Here is a 6,897-nt window from a genome sequence, read left to right as displayed (position 1 = left end):
CGGACACAACTTATCTCCTAAAAGGCAACACAGCGCAAACGTGCAGTATCTGAAGCCTTCCAGTGGCCAAGTCCGTGCTGCTGTTTTTGCAGTGAGTTGCTGAGGTGGCATAAAGGAATTTCCACTCCTGTGCGAGGGCAGCGTGTGGGCTGCTCAGCGTGTGGGCTGCTCAGCGTGTGGGCTGCTCAGCGTGTGGGCTGCTCGTGCTCTGCGCCCCCAGGGCTGGAGATCTAGGCCTGACTTAACCCATCCTCTTTGCTGGCCAGTGGTTTATTACACCGGGAGGGAATAGCATCCCCCGAGGTGCTGTGCTAAGGATACTGAGAGTGGGAGGGAGGGGGCCAGCCCACCTCATTTCAGTGACCAGGTTTGGGGTCCTGCTCCCTTCGCAATCAATTAAACTGCTTGGGGATGATCCCAAGCCCCTGCCTAAGCAGAGCATGCACTTACCACCACTGGTTACACTGGGAAGCCGCATTTCCCATGTGAGTGTGTGATGCTGCATGATATGGATGTCTTCCCTATGGGCATGTCCTGCAGCTCAGAGTATAAGTGCCCACCAATTAAGTTTAAACTGCAGTTCCCACCCGTCCAACACCAAAAATCAGCTTGCTGAGAAACACTATATAATATGACCAGTGATGCTGTGCAAGAGTGAATGAGAGCAGACTTCACCTACATTGCTTTGAAAGAATAGTCTCTGGTTGCCCAGTCTCTGCACTAAGCAGATAGTAGAATCAAAGCTGAATTTTGAGGATTTTTCCATGAGAATCAGGAGCTTAAAGGAAGAATTATTGGAGCCGTACTCCTCAGGCTGGGTCGATGTTCGGTCAGCATCTGCTTTCTGTCTCCATGTTACGAGATATGCATGAATGATAAGTTTCTCGGAGCTCCTGTAACCTGACCATTTGTGATCCTATCCACAATGAATAGATTAATCTGGATGAATTTAAAGTATTTTTCCATTTGGATACCAACAGATCATTGAAAAGGGAGCTGCACTAAGGATCATTGTACTTCAATTTTAGGTGTAGTCCTTAAAAAATACAATTTTTCTTAATGTTGCATCACTCTCATCATGTGACTCAAGTCTCCTGCTGGGGACACCACCCTGTCATTCAACTCAGACAAGCTGCAGCTTCAGCGACTCCCATGCAACCAGGTCATTCCAGACCAGCTGGGTCTCCTCTCCATTTCTTTACTATATAGCAGCTCATTCGGATGTTTCCAAACACTGCCAGCTTTTTTGCATATGGAAGGGACAATTACACCATCAGAGCAAAAAGATTTCAAAAAAAATCATTGTGCTAGATGTCCAAATATCAAAAAATCCCCGAAAGCTGGAAAGCTGCACTTTATCCCTGGTCAGACAGTGCCTATTCTTTGGTCACGCCTGGCTGCCAATGATTGTAATAATACTGAGCAATTAGGCCTTTCATTTTCATTAGGCTAATTAATTGTTTGCACAGTGCCCTGAATATGGAATCATTTTCCTTTGGAAAGAATAAAAGGATTAGAATGGCTTCATCCCAAGATGCTCAGAACGTATTTTATTTATTTTATGGGAGAAAAATTCTTTCGCACCCCAAATGCAAACCATATACTGGAGTGGGCTGGGACGTTTCCGTCAGCAGAGATGCACACAGATCACACATATGTCCGCCCATCTGCCTCCACGCTCCATATGGTACCTGGAGTTTCTGCTGCATGTCGATGAGTCCGCAAAGAGGCTGGAGCTGCCGTTGCATGTGCGATGCCGGGTCTGTTCCGCAGCCGTTGTCAGATGCTGGAAGAGCATGTCCCCTTGGAGATCAAGCGTCCAGGACACAGGCGTGTGCCCAAGGCAGCGCCACTGGGATGACAAGTGTTGTGTTGCGATTGCACTTGCAGGGCAGCACACCAGGGTGTATAAACGTACCGGAGACTGTCTCGAGAGGTTTATACTTTAAGTAAATCGAAGACAAATGAAGTCTGGGTGATGATTTAATGCAGAAGGGTACCCAGTAGATACAATATTGCAGAGGCTATTGCTAGCTCTGCTTTTCTTACGTTTGTCCTATTCAGTGCCCCTTGGTGCTATCATATTATTAAATATATATTTCATATTAAATTATTCCAAGTGTAATACAAGTTTGCAGAAAGCCATTTCAATGGAAAGTGAGGGGATGTATTCAGCCTTAAATTTAAGGGAGAAGCTGCCGTCACACAAATTTCCAGTAAGGAAGTTGGAGATAGCTGCTGGAGCTCCCATTGCCTTTCCTTCTCTCTGCCTCTGTTACGGGCTGGCTGCGGGAGATGAAAGTGAAAGTTATGTCCCATGATACTTTCTCTTCCTCTAAAGATAGGAGCACTGAGAACAGCCCTGGGTTAGAAGGGAGCATGAGAGGCCACCCAGGACGTGCCCTCAGCCACAGATGGATGTCCCATCTTAGAAACAGCCACTGGCAGAGATGTTGCATCTCCCAGGTAATCTGTTCCCTTCTAAACTACCCCAACTACTGGAAAGATTTCCCTAATATCTGCCCCCAAGCATCTCTAAATTCATTGCCCATCTCATCCCATCTGTGCCTATTGCTGCTACATCTCAAGCCACATCAGGGCCACCCCAAACACGCAGGACAGGAGTTGGGTAGAGCCATACCTGGCTTTCTGTGCCTGGTGTGTCTGAAGAGGTCATTCTGTGCTCAGGCTAGGCCTGTGGAATTTAACTGAAAGTCAAATTCCTTTTGTTTTTTTAAATGCCTGGATATCTGAGTGTTGCTTCTTGGGCTTTGGACATACTTGCTGTCTAAGTGTGCTTGGTCATGCAAATGTCCGTGGTATCAGTGTTGGCAGATATCATGTCAAACGAGTAAATCCAGTATTGCGGGTGTAGATTTCTTGCAACAGCTTCATACATATATGTGGTACAGGATGCAAAGCAGCCACTGCAAAGGACACAAGCATGTCCCACAATTATCTCAAGAGCTTTTCAGCATTTCACTTACTTGGTGCCTTCACTTCCCTTCATGGTAAATAATCTGAGTATCTTGCCTGGTCAATGAGAGAATCCGAAATTCTTGTTTTTCTTTTTTGTTTTTCCCCTTTTGTGAGCTTTGCTTGAGCTTAACTCTCCTAAATAATGACTAGAGAGAAGGACAATGGACCAGAACAGACACGAAGGAATTTGGACAACTGTCCTAAATTAGAGGATGGGTTTACTTTGGAAATCCTATATGCATCACACTCTGTTATAGAGAGTTGGCTTTAACAGCAAATCTCTTGCAGCAGGGTGTCACTTCACTTCCATACATTACTTGAAATGCTTTATTAATTTGATGACCTTGTGCGCTCTCAGAAAAAAACATTTATCAGTGTTTTGAGGAAAGATAACTCCTCTGAGCTAAAGGGACTGGTTTGTTGCTCAGATTTATTGCTTGGCTGATTTAATTCACCATTCAAACATGATGATTTTTAGCTGCTGGGCAGTGGCCCTTTCAATGCTGAAGCTAATTAACTGCTAGAACTCTTCTCAGTAAGGCTGTTTTCTTAATGTCTTGTTTTGTTTTTGTTTTATTTATTTTTAATGCACAGAAATAAAGCAAACACCATCCTTGAGACACAGGTTGTGCGGATACGGTATCAGCACAGACACAGCACTGTGTCGAATGATTTTGTGTGACAAAGAACATAAGGTTGCCAGCTGTCCCTGCTGTCAACGTGACACTGTACAAAGGTAAGATGAGAAAAGAGACAACATCTGAAGACAGAAGAAAGAAAGAATGACAGAATCGTGTCGAAGCGAGAGCTTGGAGAGTAGAAGGAGGTCTCCGATCTACAGCCAGGGATCTGCAGCCATCAGCGACCTGAGCTGTGGACTTCGCTGGTCAAGGTCAATGGCTGCGCAGCTGGGGAGCCCTTGTCCCTCCCTTCCCATCTTCCATCCCCGCCACCGCTGTTGCAGCCTGTACTTGTGACAGAACCATATGCTGCACGGCTCGGATAGATCATAAGGACTGTGGTGCCTGCTGTCAGGACCTTGTCAAAACCTTGTGTGGGAGGAGAAAGAAGGGAAAGGGGGAGTCACCGGTTGTCACGACGCATCCGGCTGCAGGAAATTAAGTGACTGGTTGTTTTCCCATCAGGGACTTCTGCTCATCAAAATATTTCCTGGGAAAAGTTTATAACCCCTGCGATACTTCATGGTGATGTCTAAAGAAGGTATAAACAGGTCTAGAAGCTCAATGGCAGATAAATTCAGTGTCTGTTGTACTCCTCCCTACAGTGTTTCTATAAAGCACTGCTGCCCTGCTCCTTGCTCGGAGTCCGTAGGTGCAAATGAATATAAATCACAGCTGCTAACTGAAAGCAGGGGATCCCTTGCCGGCTCCAGTGAGCTCCCCATTTGTCTTTGTTCCTGACAGTTTGATTACCTCTATCATCATCTTTAAATGCAGGGCTGCAAATACCATTACTGACCATAAAGAGCAGCAATTCTTCCTGACATGCCTCAACCACAGAGTCCTGGACTGGCAGCAAGGAGCACAGGGCAGTCGTCTTTCTCCAGTGAGTCTGGGCTGGGAGACTCGGCCCCAGCTGTTGATTCACCTCCACTGGTTGTCTTCTTCCCTGCATTTCATTTCAGATGTCTCCAGGATTTCCAACCGCCCTCTGAAGCTTCACGGTCTAGTTGCGATTCCCTGGTACCAGCAAACTGCAGGAGCAGGGCGGGAGATAAAAGCCGACAAAGAAAGGATTTGTTTTGTCCTTCTTTCTTTGTAGATTAACAGATCCAGCTCTGGCTGAGGGATCTAGTGACTAAAGCAACTTTATTGCATGGGGGAAACATTTCCTAGCAATTACTTATGTGTCCGTCTTGGCTCACTGAGTGTTTCCCTCTGCACCACTGACAGGGGGGACAGTCCTCGTGTGGCAGGCTGCCCTGGTGCTTGGGGACACAGCCCAGGAAAGGGCACACATGGCTGCCTCCGCACTCCAGCCAGGCTTTCAGGACAAGCCCTGCCAGCTGGATGCTGCCTGCAGTTCTGCTCCTGCCTGCTGCATGCCCTGGGGAGCCCTGGAGGGCTGGATCTGCTCACCCACCCTTGGCTTGGCGCAGGCAGCATGGGCAGCGCAGGCAGCGTGGGCAGTGCAGGCAGCGTGGGCAGTGCAGGCAGCCAGGCAAGTCTTCGGTGGCCGAGGAGGCGCTCGGCAGCCACCCACCCCTCTCTGTCACACCAGGGCTCAGCCTGGGTGATTTCCAGCATTGCTCTTTTAATTTCAGTGCAGACGGAGAGGAGGCTTGCGGTCGCCTTAAAGGAATAAACGACGCATAAAAATATTTGATCAATTAAGCCGAACGATTTGGCAAGCACAGGCTCCCACTGTACCCATCCTCCTCACATTTGCCTCATTATCCAGCCCTAAATCAAGCTGTCACAGCTTTTTTTTTGGCTTGAGGAGGAGAGGGAGGAAAGGGGAGGAGGGAGGAAAGGAGGGAGCTGCTTTCCAGCATTCACCTCCAAAACAGAAAACCCTCTCCTGGAGCAGGGAGTGGGGCAGTGACTCACCAAGAGCATCCCCCCACTGCCACCTTCCCCCGCCACCCCCACGTTGTGCCTTTGTGATCTGCCGATGCTGCTGCTCCTCATTAATTTGATCACGGAGCGGGGAGTGGAGACGTGATGGAGCACGGGCTGTGTCAGCTGGGCACAGGCTGGTGTGGGGACTGCGGGACTCCAGCGCGGCTCTGACTGTGACCAGAGGTGCCTTTTCAGTGCCGTCCCCAAAGCCACTGGCTTCGTCACTACTGCTGTCTGGGAAGTGTCCCAGAACGGGGACACAAGTTTCATCAGTGGGGCAAGAAGGTCTGCGGTGACCCAGGGACAGAGTCTCCACTCTTGTCAACTGCCAAAATGAGGAGGGGTCAGATCCTGCTTGCCTCTGTCCATACCACATGTGACAAGTGTCTGGAGACCCTTGTCTCACCTTAACTGGGACAAGGGGCCCCTGGAGTCCCATAGCAGTGGACACTCCTGCACTGTACTATCAAATCAGCCTCTTCACACCAGGAAACCATGAGGGAATTGCACCAAGAGGCTCTTGATATGAGCAGGTCCCGGAGGGACTCCAGGTCTGTGTGTGAGCCCCAGACACCAGACATGGAGTCTTCCACTGTTTGTTAGTCAAGAGAGAAGCAAAATCGATCTCTCTCAGGAGAAATCACCTGAGAACCAGTTTCTTGCACCCTCAGGACAAGGGAGCAACCCTCGCCCTGCGCACAGGGAATCCCCTCCTCGTGTGGGAGGGTTCATCCCCCTTGGGAAGGGTCTCCCTCACCTCCTGCCCTGCCTCAGCTGTGCCCTGGGTGCTGTGCCAGGTTTGCCTGACTCTCCAAAGACCAAATCTGCTGAATGGATTCAGAGCCAGACCCATCAATTCACTTTTCTGGGAGAATGAAACTGTTGCAAACTCATCTGTTCAAAGGAACAGAACCAGGCAGCCAGAGCATCCCTGCTAAGCTGGCCGCACCACAGCAGGGACAACCCAAAACAACTTCCAACCCAAGAAAACCTTCAACCCAAGATGAAAAACAGGAGATCATGTGATGTAAACACAGACCCCTTCTGTACAAAACCACTCTGGCTGGACTTAACCATAAATGTGTGTTTTTTCTCCTGTCAGCACCACACCAGCAGGCAGGGCTGGGCAGGGATGCTGGCTCTGGCAGCCAGGTGGGGACCCCGCTGGTCCCCAGGACCTGCTGTGCTGCTGGGGCTGCCAGCAGATCAGTCATTGCTGGGTGGCTGATGTCGGAGCGACAGCTCGCATGGATAGTGTGTTCAATCCACACTGTTCAGTTTCCATGCCGTTTTGACGCTGTCAAAACACAAGACGCTCCTGCTGCTTCTGCAGCCT

Source organism: Patagioenas fasciata, chromosome 14, assembly GCF_037038585.1.
Source record: "Patagioenas fasciata isolate bPatFas1 chromosome 14, bPatFas1.hap1, whole genome shotgun sequence".
NCBI classification, from domain to species: domain Eukaryota; kingdom Metazoa; phylum Chordata; class Aves; order Columbiformes; family Columbidae; genus Patagioenas; species Patagioenas fasciata.
The sequence above is the reverse complement of the archived record's forward strand: the minus strand, read 5'-3'. Positions refer to the sequence as shown.